Source organism: Athene noctua, chromosome 5 (assembly GCF_965140245.1).
Source record: "Athene noctua chromosome 5, bAthNoc1.hap1.1, whole genome shotgun sequence".
Classification (NCBI taxonomy): domain Eukaryota; kingdom Metazoa; phylum Chordata; class Aves; order Strigiformes; family Strigidae; genus Athene; species Athene noctua.
Window position 1 is genome coordinate 43,600,157 of NC_134041.1, and position 19,118 is coordinate 43,619,274.

The following is a 19,118-nucleotide window of genomic DNA, read 5'->3' on the forward strand; positions in this document are numbered from 1 at the left end:
GTGCTTGAAAAAACTGTCCCCATGACTTGTTATGTCCAAAAGATTTGTTTTAGAATATTCTTAAAGTGTACTGAAAACATGATAATCTTTTCCTTAGTCTCCTCTATAGTTAGATTCATAGCTATTAAGAATTAAATTGTGATTCTCTTACACATAGAGAAGATCTCTGTGCTTTGCCTTACTTTCCTGTAGGGTTCAAGTGTCAGTGGACTGGATTTTTGCCCAGTTACACAGGTGAGATTACCCATGTGAATATTCAGAGATAGGAATGAGAGGTTCTTAAATCCTGTCCTAAAGGAGCTTGGCTATAAACTATTAGTTCTCTTACAATATTTTAGCATAATTCCTATTTCAGGTATTATGTTCCATATGATATTATGTATGCAGTCCACTGACAAAAAGTAACATTTGAATAATAAAAGTTTTAACATTTTTTAAAACTAGCAGATGTTTGGGTTCTGCTGTCTTGGAGCTGCTGCAAGGTGAGAAGCAAAAATTAAGTGCTACTAAGTTTGCGGCAGATGCCCTAAAATTTCAGGGGTGAAATGAAATCGACGTTTAGGTTTTGGGCTCTGTGTATAGAAAAATGCCTCCCGATACAAGGCAACAATATTTTCCATGCGAGTGTGTCATTCTTTACTGTTGCATACTGTGTCAGCATTGCCAATTAAATGTGATACACAGTGGTAAAGTGTGTGCAAACTGCTGCCGAATGAGGGTCAATAGCCTCAGCAATGTCACACTGCGCAAAGCATGCTGTGCTTGTGAAACATTTTCTCCTGAGACAAACTTTCTGCATTCATTACAGATTTCCTTGCAAAGCAGTTAGCCAAGCCTATACTCACATTTTTCACTCATACTGTATTTGATTTACATCAGCTGAAGGAAATGGTAATGTGCAACACTGGCTGTGGAATTTAAACAGAAACCCACAAGGGATCTCTGTACTGCAGGCCAACTTCCAAATATGGGAGAAGAGAGGCAGCCGTAGTAGCTTGGGAAGCCATCCTCCACACAGCAAGGGACAAAATACTTGGGGGTACATGAGCTCTTAGAATTTGTTCAGAAAGGTAACTGCTGTAATGCTTTAGTCAGAATAAAGGAACGAAACACAAATACTATGATAGAAGCAAGAAGCATTGTAGAATGTTAACTGTCTAGCACCTGAACAACAGAAGTGCAGCTATTTTTTCAATTCTGTTTTTCAGTATGTAATAGTGCACTTACCTCAGATCCAAACGTGTATCCATACTCTGGCAATGCCAATCTGTTTTCACATTTATCAGGAAGACTCATAAGAATGCTTAAGAGATTAGTGGGACTTACTACCAGGTCTGGTTGAAATTCTGCCAGAACAATCTCTCCCAAGAGAACTAAATTCACCAATATTTAGACCCCACATTCTGTAAATCCTTATTCAAAGGCTTAACAAGAACTTTTCATATACATTTAACACAGGGAGGACCTTTTGAAAAAGCCTCAAGAAAGTAGAGGATGAATAGATTCTAACTACTAGGTAATAGATTGATTTGTATTTATCTGTTGCAGATTTTCGATGCTTCTGACTTCCATAAGTAGCAGTAGCTGCATGTCATCCAGGCACACAGAGAAGCAGTGGCCTACAGACCAAAGGAGTGCAGAGCCAGATGAGCTGGGGCAAGTCTGACAGAGTAAAAGGCTGCAAAGTGGTTCACGTTTCTAGTGAGCCACTGTTTACAGGATACTTTGTAAATGGTACCTTTACTGGCTGCATTATAGACAATGCGTAGGACTTTTTGTTAGCATGAGGATAAATATGGCTTTTAGAAACAATCAAGGCAAATGAGACCAAGTTCATATAAATTGAGAAAGCCATTAGAAAAGCCCTCTTATGGAGGTGGGCTTTTTATGAAAGAAAATAATTTGTAGGCTATTTTCCCTTACTCATTGTGAAAGAGTTGTTTTTCTAAAAGAACATCTCAGGCAAGAACACCTGTGAAAGAGATAGGGTGCTTGTTGTCCTGGGAGACTCTGTTAAGGTCAAGACGGAGGTAAAAGGTTCTATTTTTCTTTTCAAACTGCCTAAACAAAGTATCCTGTGTTCTACTGGCAAAAGAGATTTGATTGCACTGTGTTTCAAACTTCTGAAACTAACTCTGCTGTCTGAACAATAATTGAATTTGAGTTCCTTTAGGGTGGTATATTGTGGTGGTATATATGAGAGTATATTATTTATATGTCCTAGGCAAAAGCATCAACATTTCTCTCTGGAGATTCTAAACAACTTCTTGTGTGTCTTCATGCCTTCCTTTCCTCTACCACTGCTGCCAAAATAAAGATACCATATCCGAGTTGTAATGAGGACTCCTAAATTTCAAGTCACAAGTCTCTCAAATTAGGATTGTAATGTTAAAGTTGAGTCATAGTGATTCAGCTAACGTGCCATCAGTGAAAGACTTAGCAGGAGTGCTACTAAATTACACCATTAGCTTTCAGAGCTGTCAAAAATAGGAAATGTTGCAACTTTGATAAAGTTGTTTCTAACTACAGAAATTTTGTACTTTATTCTGTAAGAAGACATTGCTTTGGCTGTTGTTTGAAAGCTGCATTTTACTGCTCAAAAGGCTTAAACCCTAGTGCCTGATTTGGTTCAGCTTTTCACCTTCCATCCCTGTACATGATCATGGAGTCCAAAAATCAGTCTGCAAAGAGGTAAAAGGCCCTTCCTTGCAATACACACTTAAACTGCTCAGACTTTAGTTGGAGATTAAAATAAATACTATGTGCTATCCATAGCTGTAAGTGACAAAATAAGGGGTTCTGAATGTTAAGTGCTTACGACTTTTTAGTAGAGATACATTTTCACTATATTATCATAAAAAGATGTTATTGATTCCAAAAGTTTGTGCAACAAAGTCCAAAATGTTCAAAAGCTTCTTGAACAAATTCACAGTAGATAATCCCATCAGGGTCTATGAAACACAGAGACACTATTTCTGCCTCAAGAAGATCCTCAGCTTTAGAGGTTTCAACTGGACATGTGTACTTTGGGAATTGTTATTTTATTCTTGCCTTGCTTTTGTACTCTTTCATAGACATCTACTCTAGTCCACTGTCAGCTGTGGTAGTGTGTTAGATGACACACGTGGCCTGACTCTGTGTGTCTTTGTGTTGTTTCTGTAAAACGATTCTGCTCTAACACCTCAAATCGAGAAAGAAGAACCAAAATTAGTGTCAGGCTAATGAGAACCTTCAGGGTGATGATGTGCAGTAGAAAAAGTAACTGGTTATCTGCTATTGCTGTTACTTCCTCTTTTCTGTGTGACTGAGCTTTTCTTCTGCTAGAATTGACTCGTCTCTGTTACAACAAAGCTACATATCATATAAACACAGCACTGTTCCTATTTCCAGAGTAGCAACAATATGAGGGAAAACAGAACACATGCTGCATCATCGTGCCCTGACCCTATGGACAACCATGGACACAGTGACCTGAGAGGCACAGCTGCTGGTCAGGTCGTAGAGTGGTCTTGCATCTAGTCACGTGACAGAGACTGCCTTGCTAGACAAACCTCTAACCGCCATGCCTGTTTTCACACTCAAAACACAAGCTGTAAGAGAAAAATTGTGCATACATTAAAGATACCTATTTGTGTACTCCCATGCACCTTATTTACATTACATGCTTTATGATACTCACTGTGAGATACAATCCTTGCATCTCCTTCATGTAAGTTGGGAGTAAACTTGTGGCATCTCTTCCAAAAAAGAAGCCTGGAAACAACCTCCCATGGCTTCCTGCAAACCTATTTCCTTTCCAATTTCTAACTGTCTCTAACTAACATAGCCTAAAAATTCCATGTGTCTTTAATTAGGTTTGCATTTCTCTTGGAGACTGGGAGAGAGGGCAGAGAGAAAATAATGCAATAGAAACTCAGGGAAAATTAGATCTGAAAATGAGGTAAAGAAAACAGACTCTGAACAAAGAACTGAGGGAGAAAAATTATTTTGGGAAAATCATATAAGCATTCTACAGACAGGACTGCTTTGAGTATCTGAGAGGTTTCATGAAGGGAGGAGATTTTATTTTGTCTGTGAAAAGACAGTGAACATAGACTTGCTTTTAGCAATGGAAATATGCCTTCTATATTTTAATTTTAAAGTAATACTAAGGGAGAACAATAATATGAGTTTAAACTGAAGCAAAACATTTTAAGAAATCCCCCCATATCTGAGTAGATACAGTTCATGCATCTACAGCACAAAACTCTTGGGATGTCAGCTTCCTTCAGCTCCCATAGGAAATCAGTGTTTCTGTAGCTTTCAGGAAGAGTTAAAAATAATATCACTAAGTGTATTTCCAAATGTGACAACCGGCAGGGAAGGCCCTATGCTGCACTTGCTGTTGTCAGTAAAGCTCTGTACAGGCAATGTGTTTCTGAGAGCTGGTTGCAGTACTTGTGTACAGGATGTATCACCTCGACACAGTTACTTTCCACATCTTGCAAGAGGGAGGATCCTGGGGATAACACAGTAACCTTCACTACTGAATGCTGCAATCTGGTTCTCCTTTTAGCTGTCTAGTTGCAAAATATAGGATCAACATCAGTTTAAGTTCTGAAGTACAGAGAATCATGGTTCACAGATTTGCATGGCTCAAACCCTAAAAGCAAATAGCTTTCAAGTGGTTATAGAAAGGGCCTCCAAAGCTCCTGGCTCTAACAGTCTGGGGACCCCTTTGATTTCTTGTCAAATGTTCAACACCAAGATAAATGTTAGTTGCCACATATTATGGTAGGAAGGAAACCTGCCAGTGCAAGAACAGATGGCATTACATGAAGACTTCTTTACATGGAACATGAAAGAGAGATTATTATGTCCAGGACACTGATCAGCTGGGGAGCACAACAGATAACATGGTCTTTGGATTTGTGGATTTGTATCTGCAATGGGCTTAAGAAAATTTTTGTTCCATTCCATGCTAGCAAACAAGTGTTGTTATTCTTATTTTAAAAAATAAAAAGTGAATGCAATAGGAGCACAAGTATTTTTTAAGAAATAATATCACAGATACCCTATGCCAGTCCAAAAATCCAAAGCAGTTATGCTGATTATAGTAGAGAGAGGCTTGTGTTTACTTTTTTCACACAACTTTAATAGTGGGTGCAAGCAACTAAACTTAGTGTATGAGTGGGACACCATGGCCTTTGCATTACATTTCTGCAGATCATACTGAATCATGCAATGGTCTACACCACTGTGGAGGGAAGGAGGAAGAGTAAATGGCTGCTGCCATTCAGCTGTCTCCATCATCCACAAAGTGGGAAGGAGTAGAGTTGCAACCCAGGACTGACCTTGGCTTGCGTCTCTAAGAGAACATTAGGAAAAGAGCAAATAAAACTAAAAAAACCACAAAAAAAACCCCAACCAAACAAAACCCAAGCCAAAACCTAACCCACAAACAACCCAATGTGCTCAATGTGCATAGTTTAGATTCTGCTCAGGGTCTCTCCAGTCCAGGAGAGCATAAAGACTCAGGAGTAGAACAAGAAGGAGTGTGGACATACAGGGAACAGGGAGGGAACTCCCTAGTAAATCCAGGGCCCAAAGAACAACAGGTGCCATAGGTCAAGGGTTGAGGTGCCTTGTCAGAAAAGAGCTATGTAAAGAATCTTGTCCAGCACTTGTCCACAGTGTCCCAGGCTTGGTTGTTCTGTGACAACATCTAAAGCTGCCAATATCTTTAGAAAAAAAAAAAAAAAAAAAGGCAGAAAAGAAAAGTAGGAAGAAGAAAAAGACAATGATAACAATGATGACATTCATTTGGAAAGGGTTGTTTAGGAAAGATTCAGCTCTGGGACAAGCTGTGGGGAAAAAAAAAAACAAACCCAAACACCCAAAACAACAGAGTCCTAAGGAAATGAGTAGCCATTATGATAAAATGATTGGGTTTTTTAACGGAGAACAAACTAAGTACATGCAAACATAAATTGAAGTATATTTAAAATGTTGGTAATTGGCTACAATCAACTTTGAGCCTGCAGTAAAATATGTTAAATACTCTTAAGTTACAGCTTGCTTTCAGTACATCTGAACGTATGGACACTGCAGGAGCACTCCAGGGAATTAAACATGCAGCTGGTAGTACTGCAGAATGAAGAACTGTGCTTCTTCCCTCCATATCCAGTATGTGGCTCTCCCACCCCACTCAGAATCAAAGGAGTTTTATTTCTTTCTGCTGCACTGTTTCCCCTTCTGCTCTCTGTAGGCTGAATTTCAAGCATGACAATACATGGGAAACAAGGTAGCGCTGTCCCCCTGGACTGCAAAATTAAAGAGATGGCAGTTGACATCTTAGAAATGTATTCTCTTGCAGTTGCCACAGTCAAAAGATAGCCTTTACAGTGAGAAGAGGTAATTTGGCACTACTGCTAATGCTACTCCAAACTTTTCCATATGCTTGGAATGCTCCAGAGCTTTGTGAAAATCTCCAGGCTTCTTTTCTTTTCTCTTTTTTTATTCCCAGCTAGCACCCTACAACCACACTGTGTGTGGACTTCTTAGTATTCCAGAGGCAGACAAAGATACTTTTATTCAATATAAGAAATAGAAAGTACTTCCTATTTGCATTTTCCTAGGAGCACAAATACTTACACAGACTTTTTGTAGAAAAGTAGCAATCGTCATATAGATCACATCACCAACCTGTCAAGTCCAATCAGATTGTGGCCAGTCCTAACACTTTCAGAGGAAGGTGTAAGAAACCCTACTTAGGAATTCCCACCCAAGGTAGAAAAACTGGGGGTTTTTTCCCCCAGTGAATTTCATCGGATAACAAGCAGTGAATTTCTCCTGTTACTTGTCTTGTAACCTGAAAGGCTGAGCGAGCTCATATCTGCCATGACATAGTACATGCTGGGTCAGATTTTCGATGCATGCATTCCACTATATATGAAAATCCCACCAGGGTAGTCTTTTTTACAGGCTGTGTGGTTCACATACTAGCAAAATGACATTCAGAAGTACCTGGACTTACAAAGCTGCTGAGCTTGCAAAACTTCCATTGTAGTCTATAAGAAATACAAATACAACACATAATGGTTTGATATTATCAACAGTAAATAGACCTTTTGCTACCAAAAATTACTGTTATTAAGTAACAAAGTATTGTTTAGCAGTAATAGTAATATCAATTTATAGTAATATCAGTTTATCTGCCAGTAGTTTGATATCCCTGTTTGTGAATGTTCTGTTTTCTCTGCAAGTAATGGTATTACTTATATCTGTTGATGGTCTATGCAAGTTTATTCAGCACTACATATTTCTCAAAGGATGGGTTAGTTATTAGCTAATGTGCAGTACTTTCTTCTGAGGTTGGCATGGAATAAGTCCTTAATTTAGAAAAGAAGGAACTGAGACTATTTAAAAATAAACATTTCTTCATTCTTTAATAGTGCCTGGAAATTACTGGGTCGTATTTTTAGGCTTAGTCTGTGGAAGGCTCTTTCTGAGCCCTTTGAGAGCACTGTTTCTATGTGCTTTTATTTTACGTGACTTGACATGAACACAGTCATTACACAACAATGTTGATTGCCTTACTGTTAATGCACTCAGATGTGTTAAGAGGTGGTCTCAGAGTTAGCTTCCCAATTTAATGCTATTATGGGTTTTAGCCAGTGGTCTTGGATACAGCACTGAATTAACACATGAGTAAAACTGTTGGTTCTCTTCTCCTCATTCTGGATATTATAAGCTAATTCTTTTAACTTCTCTAGCTCCAGTAACACATACAGCTGAGAATCCATCCTCTTGAGTTCTTAACTTTAGGTGTTAGATTCCAGATAGAGATGATGTGATACTACTTATGTCTTGACAGTCTCTTTTCTTAGGCACTCCCATTCTTGAAAAGTTTGGCATAGTTATAACTTCCTTACATGGGGATGATTTATTTACTGTATGCAAATTATACTATTGTAAGACTTCTGCATATCTCTCAAATACTTATAGGACTGTTTGAACATGTGAGAGAATATGTAATATTAGCTACTAGTTGTATATGCAAAAAAACCCCAACAGACCTTATACCTCAGTCTTCCATAATTTCTACATAAGCTATGATTTGGCCCAGATTTCTTAAGGACTTAGCCCAACTTTGCAAAATTTTATCCAAGTCCTAAGCATGCAAGGTAATAACTTTGCTGGAATCATCATCTCACTGAACTAAGCAGCAGAACTTACACATATTTTAATAGAGCAAGGAATTTACCTCTGAACTTCAAAGAATTTATGTGATCTGGGAAAATATCCACAGACCTTTTTCACATTTAACCATTACCAGGGTTTTTAATTTTTAGGAAACTTGTAGAATTAATGCAACAGAATTATGTGTTTAGGTACATGCACATTATTCCCAAACACATTCAGTCTAGACCTAAACCCTTGACTGTCCAGAGATGCTCCTGGATATTGCAAAGGAACAGAGCAGGAGCTGCCTTTGGACTGTGTACATAAAGACTCCGAACACTACTTAGTCTGTTGAAATCCAACTTCTTGCAGCAAAAGAATTCCTTCTGCTATACAAGTTCCAGATTCTTACTCAGCTATAGATGTCGTCAATAGTGTTTGACCACAGTAAGTAGTGATATGGTAAAACAGTGCACCCTAACTCACCCTTTTTGTGGTAAAGTGATTAGCAAACTGCACAGAGGTTGACGTGCATAAGGTACCTTTGTGAAGAGTCAGCGAAGAATAAGTAATGTATGGGACACTTTATAACTATGATGGAAGTTGAGAAATATCCATTCAGTCATGAGTGTAGTTGACGAGTTTTAACATCTACCAAAACATCTTCCAGAATCTCCAGAGCTTTAAAACACTCTGGGAGATGTTAAGCAGCTCATATAGGCCTCTGAGACTGAATTTATATAGTCTGTGTCATTCCAACATGCTTTTGGGTAACAATAGTCTATTGCAATTACAAAACTGCTGTTAACATTCTCCTGAGAGGTGAGCATATCCCCTTGCTTATGTTTAAACCCCTGATAGGAAGTGCCTCAACTGCAGCTGGGAGCAGTGCCACCCATCTGCTAACAATTTACAGAGGTGTCACAAACTACAGAGTAGAGCTGTAAACTTTTCCTAGTGGATCATTTATCTCCTTTCCCTAGCAATCCTAGGAATAGTCTGGCCACTTCATGTGGGACAATACTAATTTTCTATTTGCTGAAGAACTGGGCATACCAAGTAGCACTCAGAAGGCTAGCAGAAAGACAAGTATTTCTTCTTGCAGTGGAAGCTGTCATGGAAAAGTAAGTAAGGCAGTGTAAACTGTGATTTTATTTACATGTTATCTGCAAAGACACAAAGGCCTTGTCTTTATTTGGAATTAGGCCTGTAGACACTGACGTAGAGAAAACAGGACAAACTCTAGTCTTGTAAGAGAGACCTCAGACTTGTGCTTTTCTCAATCCTGGAGTAATCTCCTCTCTTAGTATTTTTTGTCCCTTTTTCTTGTGTGAGTTTACCTTGTGCAGAAACACTAGAAGCTGCAACTGTGGCTTACGCTTCCCATATAGCTAGAACAGACCAGATAATGACACAGATTTCAAATGGTCTGAAGTGTTGCAACAATGTGGGCTGTGACCTGAAGTCAAGTTTTTTTAAGAACAACACCCCAAAGTGTGCAACTCATTGTGAATGAGGCAAGAGTTCTCAGTTCAGAGTATTTATTATGGAGTAAATATTTTTAAAAAGAAGTAAAAATGGATCGTGTATAAAAGCCAATTTAAAATCCCCTCTAAAAACCGGTCACCTTTAATCACTTCAAAAATATTAGAACAGTTCATAGCTATCACTGGGAATTCAGTGACAGGTCATGAAACAGGCTCCCTTCATGCCGTGTGTATCATCACTCCCATTTAGTCCACTCGCTAATCTAGCTGTTATTAACTCACAGTCTGAAACAAATTTGTCACCTACATCTGTACTTCTCAGGCTATAGCTTTATAGCTTTCTCTTGAAGCTGACATGGTGGTGTGGACAAGACTTTAAAACAAAATACTTATGCAGACAACTCATCTCATCATGCCCACAAGCCCCAGTGTCAGCCAGCAAAGCTTTAAAGGAGTTCCCCTGTGACTGCAGTGTGTTCAGACACTCAGTAATGTTCTTTGTTTGAAGACTGGAGTGTTGTTTCTGCCTTTTCTTCTCAGAAGCATAATTTTGTCTGCTTATTATCTGATGAAAAAAACTCCACTCATTACATTAGTTTAGGTATTTTCTAATCTCCACTAACTCAGCATTCAGTGTTCCTGACTCTAAAACTTTAGAAGTTTTCTTCTTAGCCTTACTATTACTATTAATAGAGCACTAGTTCCAGAGTTCTCTATTTAATACCATACAAACTCTTAAATGAATATGTCTAATTCCCATATCTATTTGGGGGAGAAAAGGTCTAAAAGTATTTTGAGTCACAACACTTAATTACAACACTACACTTAATTAGAATACTACATGACTTCTCAGTATCTGACTTACTTTCTGTTGTCCCCATTAAATGTGCTCGTTTATTAATGTATTTAGTTTGCATTGGGCTAATCTTTATCAATGGCCAGTACAGGCCTAGGAAGGGATTCAGAATTTTCCTCTATTTAATGTCAAATATGTCTGTACTGTTGCTAATATCTATAAATCTGTTGCAAAGGAATTTACCGGTGCTCTGATTGCTTCTGAGACTTCGTAATCTCAGAGATGGTGACCCTTAGAGAATACCTCATATAGCTTGGGAAATTAGCCTTTTAGAGCAGGATGCTGTAGTTCATAAATAGGAACTCTACTTCTGCAGGAGTTCCTGTGGTTGGGGCCTTGAAGGTTCTACAGCGCTTCCCTTACTGAGAACTGTAAGGGAAGTTGTATCACCTTTTCCATCTTTAAATTGAAGATGTGTGTGATGGTGAAAAGCTGATGGCTAAACTTCTATAGAATCAATCAATCAATCAATCACCTTTATCATGATTTTTTAAAAATATTTATTTGAAGTGTCAGGTCATTTGATGGCTGATGACAGTTCATACTTTTTAAAGTACTGTTTTAAAGTGCAATTTGATTCTGAGAAGGGATTATGAAGTGACTTTGAAACACTCTGTTTGAACATTGGTAGCTATCTCAAATCTTATCTGTTTATAAATAAAATGCTATTTCTGACAGCTACCGCTACAAATTCTGATTAGAAAGTGAGAACTGAGGGGGGTTGTCTTCCCATTCATTAATTTCTTGCAGTAAAGAGCTCAATTACAATAGAAAAGATACAACATGAGAACCTCTGTAAACACTGCCTATTTGAAGCCTTGATAGCTAGAATAAAGAACATTTTTCCAGAGTGGCATAAAATGTGCAGGTACAATAAGAATAAAAGCAGAAGATGACAGCTTTTCTCACCAGTGTTCATAAATCTGGTTTGGAATATTCCTTTAAAAAATAAAAAATTAAAAAAAATACCCAAACAAACAAAAAAAATCCCGAACAGATGTGATTGTTTTTTAACTGGCATTTTCAGAAGTAATGAAAATCTTAATATAGAAGGTATCTTTTGCTCAGGAAATTGGCTGTAGTGTATTCAAACAGAAACTTAGCCCAATCTCTGAATTGAAGCTATTTGAAATAGATAATCAGCAATGAGGAGGCTGTTGTAATTTAAGTTTTGTAGGGACACTGAATTATTTTACAGAATCCCTAGATTACTACAATCTTTTGAACAACCATTGATTGTCTACAATATTTTGAACAACCATTGTCTACAACACATGTAGACAACTCACCAAATATTTTCTTCCAGGTTTCTTGCAAGTGTAGTGCATATTTATTGCAAGCTTCCTCTTCTTCAAGACCACCAACTGTTGTAACAACATGATATACTATAGTTGCCAGAACTGCTCTGTATTTCTGAAATCTGTAAATCCACACTTGCTAGCAGTCATGCACAAAATAGGAGGAGGACTCAAAAATAGTAAGGCTGATGAAGATTGCAATAAAACAAAATCAAATTTGGTTTAACAGCAACTAAAGCTATGAGGTTTTGACCATCAGATGTTTTTTGCTTTAGTGGAAAAAAGAGATTTGGAATCTTGCAACATCAAAACCTAACTTTTCATCCCACTAAGTGATCTGTGAAAATACTTTCTGTCTTCTAGAACAAGGCACACAGACCGGAAGTATACAGCTGTTCTTTTTCTGTGGGAAACTAAAGGCAGATTCAGAGTTCCTTGAGTCAGGCTTTTTCATTGTTTATTTGGAAAGACCTGGATTTCTGTTGTTTTGTCAGTGTAAGTCATACAAGAAGAAAATTTGTCAAAGTGTGATAGTTACATAGAGAAAGATCCCTTTTCCCCTCTCTGTTTCACTCAGCTGTCTCTGGCTGTGTAACTGGCACATGCACAATTGAACTCTACTGCCCCTGAGAAAAGCCTGTAGGAGATAGCTGCTAGAGATATTAAAATTTCAGTTTGGTCCTGTTTTCCTTTATCTGTTGACAAAATTATGATGCCTGCATCTCTTTTAGGCTAATCTATCAAAGAAGCTTCCCAGAGTTTGTTGTGCTGACACGCTCTGTCCCTGTGAGAGAGTGTATATATCAGTGCTGAATTCTCTCTGAAGTTTTAGTTGATAATTATATTCCCTGCAATGTTAAAGACTAGTTCAGGGTCAGGAATGATCATCAAAACAGAAACAGAATAGCCTGTGGTCCCATTGGGAAGGCTATGCTGTCTTGATACCAGTATCATTGCCAGAATGTTATAGGCTGGAGTTGTAGTGTCTCTTGTGTGGGAAAGTGGATTGTTTATCTGTCACAGCTGCTGTGTGTCACAGTGGTTGCAGGCTATTTCTTATTTTGGGGGAGAAAATGGAAGGTGGGGAAATGGGGCATCTGTTAACAATTCCTAGACAAGTATGCCTTGGTTGACACAGTGATCAGAGCCCTTGATGGTAACTCAGGAACTGACTCTAATTCATCATAAGACTTGGCACCACAAAACCCCTCAGTAGGCCACAGTTCTTATATGGTGCTAAGACCTTGTACTGGCTCTGTACAAGTGATAGATATCAGCACCCCTGCTGTGTATCAAGCTCAGCAAGTGTTGATGAGGTCATACTCCTAGTTACTGTAGGAAACAATATGTGTATGAGGAGTGAGGGTTAAGTCCATGTATTGACACAGTCTCCGTTTTGTCATGGTGTCACTTCTGAACTGTTAACAGTCAAAACTGCCCTCCATCTAGTTTCCCGTCTTCCTCACTGAATTGTGTGCAGCTAAACTATGCTCTGTCCAGTGATTTTCTTGATTCTTCCTGTTGTGCACTGCTAGGAAATTTTCCTGAGCTGCCACAATCCTAAAATAAAGAAATCCTTCTTCCCACTCTCCAGCCCTACCGTATCCTCTTTGATATGGAATCTTTTTTGTCAAAACCAAAACATATTCAATTATCTTTCATAGCAGATCCTGCTAAATGAATAGTTATATATTGCTGTGGCTCTTTTTCTGTATACATACATTTAACTTACTTCCAGTATTATCAGGGCAGGAGAAAGACCTCATCGTGTGATGCTTATCTGTACTTCACCTTTTCTCTAGTTCTTGCAAAACAATACTAGTGCCCAATTAGTGCACAATTACCCAAAATATTGCAATTACTTTGTCTGTCTTACCTCTTAAGGATAATGGCAATCTGCATTAACCAGAATCACTGCCCTTAATATGTTCCCTGAAATACAATTGCCATGATTTTATGAACCCAGTAGCCAAATAAGATTTAAATTCAGACTAGTTTGACTCAATGAATTCCAGAATATCATGACATAATGCTGAAAAAGACAGAGAATGTTATATTAACCTTATGTAAATTTTTAAAAATGTTATTTCATTTTAAATTAAACATTCTAAGTTGATAAAAGTTTGAAAAGACAGGCAAGAACTGGGAGCACAGTACAGGGAACAGTTGATATTGACTATTGTTTCAGTAATAAACCTTCTGCTTAATTTGATATGATCATTTAGTATCATGATGGTTAGGGCAGTAGGAATATCCTCTAATAAAGAATGTCCTGCTCTATGTCCATTCCCTCCCCCTCACAGTGAAATCTTTCACAAAACTATTACAGGTAACTTGAGAAAAGCCTGAGAGCAAAATTTATAATGCAAGAACACATGAGTAAATCCCACAGTGATCAGAAAACTTGACTCTCTCGTGATCATTATTATGATTTTGGGACTAGCAGAAGGGAGAAGCATGGCTTGAAGTTCACTAAGATGTCCTATAGACAAACATTTTCTCATCTTCTAGAAAGCAGAGCCTGCTGCTGCTATTCAGTGATGTCTTCCTTATACTGACTTATTTCTTGAGATTACTCTCAGAGTGCCAACATTTCTTTCAGGTAAAATAAAAATCTCAGGAGTCCAGATTTTTGTGGTCTCTTTCCAGCTCTGCCACTGATGTCTGTCTATTATCAGACAAGTCTGAGCCTCCACGGCTGAAAGAGGTTTAATATTTACACATCTCAGAGCAGTGAGTCACATCTTAGTTCTGTCCAGTAAAGCACATAAAGTTCATCCTCAAATACAGAGTTATTTCCAGACAGGGCCCCTCTCTGAAAAATGTTAACAGGTGGAAACCCTAGTAGATAAATTAAAGTCTGCTCTTCAAGAGAGGGTTATTTATACCACCAGCCTGGGTTTGGTGAGTGCAAGTGTACCATGCAATGATATACAGAAAGCATTTATAGCTAGAGTGCTCTGGACCTGTCCCTCCCCCATTTTTAAAGCAGAAGAGAGAAACAGTCTGATGTGTGTGTGTGTGTTTGTGTATTAGTAACACCTACATAAGGATGTTATTTGATTTCTAGGCACAGAAATTATTTGATCATGCAGACTGAGAGAACTGGATCAGAGGGTCCAGATAGAGGCCATCTAACACCAAGTCCATGGGTGCTTTGATGATAAGGAATGTACAGAATTATTTTTCATGAAAATGCAGCTTGTCTTTGTGTGGTTACTGATCACAGTGAGCTTACAGCCGTGTGAACATATCTAGAATTTTCATATGCTTATATATGAGAAGATGTCTAAGGAAAAAAGGCATTTTTTTCCCTCGACCCATTTTTTGCTTGGGGAAATATTATTAATTTGTAGCTTCTCAGAAAATCTGTGCCTTTTTCCCAGTGTCTAGCTTTGTTTTTTACATTGGAGAAACAATGCATACCCATGAAACTGAAGAATTTTTATGCAGAAATTTGAGCTGGTAACTGGATGGTAACTTGCTCTGCTGAGCAAGAATGAGACCTGATCACTCGTGCAGTTCCCACTGTCTCAACTCGAGTGGATGGGCAGTGACCTGCACACTCCCTCGACCTGGCAGCTCTGGTCATGGCTCATCATAGTGACTTCAATGCCTTTGACATGACTGTCTGCTCAAGCACTTGAGGCCCACCAGTGCCCCTTGTGTGTGGGGGATAGCAGTGTCTTGTAAAATGTGTGTGTTCCTACAGTGTTCCTGACAGAAAGGAAGGACTGTACAAAAGAAAGCCCACAACAACAATGTAAAAGGGTAAGTCACATTATGCTATAAACAGAGTTTAAGTTCAGGAATGAGGAATTCAGTGATGAATCACGTGAACTCTCCTTCCCACTTACTGAATATATTACATGTTTTTAGAAAAGTCTGCATTAGTAATACTATAAAAAGCTACTTTTATTCAGGGATTGCATTGCATATCCACAACTGAAAAAAGGGAGGCTGTGCTCCCCACATGCTATTCTAGCTAGGCCACTAATCACATATTTAAAGAGAACTGTTCTGTGTATTTTCATTTCTTGGTCTTTTCTGAAACACCCAGTATGAACGCCAAATAGAGGCATGTTTTTGATGAGTATCTTTTCTCTAGAAACTGGGCTGAGAGCCACAGACTTGCTTCCAGTGAACCACCAAAGCTTCTTTTATTTTGATGACCTAAGTTGCTGTTGAATTTGGATGAACTCAGACAAGTTTATATGTGAAAGTGTCTGTCTTTCATTGCTAATCCTTTGAGCTATTCAGTCCTTTTAAATCCTCTTCTTTTTAGGCTTAAAAAGGCTACATCTCCATCCAGACACTTTCAATGTTCTGCTTTCAGGACTTAAAACCACAGTTCAAGGCTCTTCCTGTATTTAAGATAATACTGATAACTGCAAAGAAATCTTTTTAGCAAAGATGTTTGAAACATCAGCCAGCATACAGTCTTCTTTCTATTGAGTTATAGATGTGCTTAATTAACTAAAATACATCACTTGCATATTTTAAAATCATCTTTTCTAGGAGAAGACATATGAAGCACGTAGTCAGGTTGTCTGATGTCTTGCTTAAAAGAATTCTTCACCAATAAATGACAAAACCTCTTTTCAAGAAAGGAGACAGCAGATCATGTCATGATTTTCAAGGTAACATAATGATAGATTGGAAAACAGGAGAACAGCAATGAAATAGAATAACATGCCCGAGTTCAAAATAGTCAGTGCGTCATATAAATAGGCTTTGAGACAGGGGTAGAAGAAAGTTTTGTGTCATGGGCTCTGACATGTTGAGCATGCTTTGACACTGCAGCCTTCTTTCCAAACCTGGGCAGTTGGAGGGGTCACCATTGTTGTGCTGTCACACTGGAGAGAAGCACAAGTTCCCCTAACAGAGCTACTTCAAGCTCTAAAGTGTCTGAACTTCTGAAAAATTATTGCTTCCTTTTTCTTTTTTTTTTTTTTTTTCATTTCTTATTTAGTGTCATGTTGAAACCTTTTATGATTTTAACAGCCAAAAAAAAAGTATAAGAGGAATAAGTACGAAATCAATGACATAGTAGTTATTAAATCTGTTAAATTCTGCAGTTTCAATGATACTTAGTATCTTCTGACAAAAGATTCCCAATCTTTATCTTTAAGCTTACGATTTGAATCGAGATGGTGATCGCTGACTCAGGTAAATTTTAAGAAAGATGGATGGTGACAAAAAAGGTATTTTTCTTCTTTTTTTGCTTTTTTTGGTTTTAGTTAAAATCAAGCTCATCACAGAACAAAGTATGTTTCCATTAAATTCTCAACAGCAGAAGTTGCCAGCTTTTCCCGAACAAATTACAACTTCTAGCTACTCACAGAAATTGTTCTCAGAATGCTCTTTTAAGGTCAAGAAGAGTCAAATGTAATCAATCATCCAGGAAAATGGAGCCCTGCAGACTCAGAGGTCTGAACTTGTCTGCACAGGGAACTCTGTGCTTGCTTAGTGTAAAATAAAAGTGTTCACAGCTCCTATGAGCAGTAGGGCAAGGAAGATACTTAATTTTTTCGGTACTTCAAAAAGCATTTTAAGAGACACTCATGTAAGTGCTGTGCTCATCTGGTAAGGTGGCATGACAGTAGTGTCTACCATCCTAATCTGATATTGTTACTAGGCAAGCATATTCCTACCTCTTATCATATATTAAAAAGGTATCAGGAAATGCTATACTCAAAAATGGAGATACAGTTCAGTCTTCAACAGTGTAAGTTTGCATTTTTCTCTGGTGGAAGTCAAGAATTTTTTTAAAATTACCTTTAACCTTTAGAAGCCTCCAGAAAGAAGTGCACTGAACATAGACTTGCTTTAGCTTTAAGTCCTTTCTCTTACAAGTGCCCCTCCTCCTACAGTACACAAAATCTGGTGCTTTACAAGTCCAAAAGCTATGATACAATATGCTTTGCATCCTGAAACATTCTTCTGTGCTAGCTGGTGACTCTATCATGGAGATTGATGCTAAAAATCTTGACACATTCCTCACTGTGTGATGCAATATTTTAAATAAAAGAGAATGGTTCAGTTTAAGGCATGCTAACAGATGAAAACAAATTTTGGAGAAGTAGAGCCTGACCTCCCTACTGTGTTTTTTTCTTCCTGTGCCTTAAACCAGAAGCTTTAGCAAAATGTTTATCACAAAGCTTCCTTTGTATGGCTGAAGAGGGAATGCCCTCGTTTCCGTGAACCCTGGGGGGCTCCCTGAAACACCCCTGTGTTGCCCTGCCTCGCTGGCCTCCTGGGAGCAGCCCGACTGAGCAGAACATCAGATTCGTTCCAGACGCTGCTAGCTGCCAGCACGTTGTAGGACTAACTTGCAAGGAATGTTCCCCTTGGCAGGCAGCCTCCTCCTGGCAACAGCACCAAATGATATCAACCATAATTGTTGCTATTTAGGATTTTTCTTGTTGTTTATATGAATCACTGCTAAGACAGCTAGGTTATCCCAAATCTTTGAACAAATCATACAGTGGGAAGCCTGACAGTAGGTAGAGGATAATATAAGCTATTTTGAACTGAATCTACAATTTTTTGAGCTGAGCGATAAAAGCATATTCTGCTTGAGCTTGAAACTCCAAATCCAAGAACTGCTGAGTCTTATGACTCAAGCATTGACACTGTCTTGCTATGTATCCTGGAAGAAGTTTCTTCAACGTTTCTCTTGGTTTTCTTTTACTTACACTTTTCTCTATTTTCTGTTATTTTGCTTTTTGTTCAGCTGCTTTGAAACTAATGTAAGCAAGCAGGCCCACATGTAAATAAACATTCCAACGTTAAAAATAGTATCACCTGTATGCAATGGGTCTGACTGTGTATTAAACTCTGAGTTTCTTTGTGTGTGGATGAAATATATAAATAAAAATGGTAACTCTGGTTTTGCTGAAACTAACAAACAATTAAAAACATAACAATGACCCTGTCCTTCTATTTCACTTTTTCCAAATAAACAAAATGCAAATATCCCAAAGCATATATGAAATTCCTGATCTGGACACTGCTGTAAGTGCCCAACGGCTCTGATCTGGGTTTGCACTTCCAGAAACCTTGGGCATGCTCACTGTCACAGGCATTCTGGAAAGTGTCGAGTAAAACAGCTATGCACACACAGTAATTCTGGCATGTCCTAAAAGCAGGTGACTTTGCTGTGCAAGTACAGTGCCATATGAATGCATGCAGCTTTGATCAAGAAATCCCAAACAGAAATACATTTGTCCTTTTCTGTGTGTCGCTACTAAAGCAGACAAACCCCCTCATTTTCTGTAAGAGAGAACACTATATGCGGGGTGCTCCTGTGTA

At 38.3% G+C, this 19,118-nt stretch overlaps 1 long non-coding RNA gene across 2 annotated transcripts in view; it reads left to right on the forward strand.

Moving 5' to 3' along the window:
* Positions 1–19,118, forward strand: part of LOC141960921 (uncharacterized) — a 76,252-nt gene that overhangs the window by 6,447 nt on the left and 50,687 nt on the right. Inside the window, exon 5 of one of the 2 annotated variants that reach the window (XR_012633715.1) lies at positions 1,549–5,010. This is a non-coding gene — a long non-coding RNA (uncharacterized LOC141960921). Of the gene's footprint in view, positions 1–1,548; positions 5,011–19,118 lie in introns of those variants that run through there. The other variant, XR_012633714.1, reaches the window with a different exon arrangement.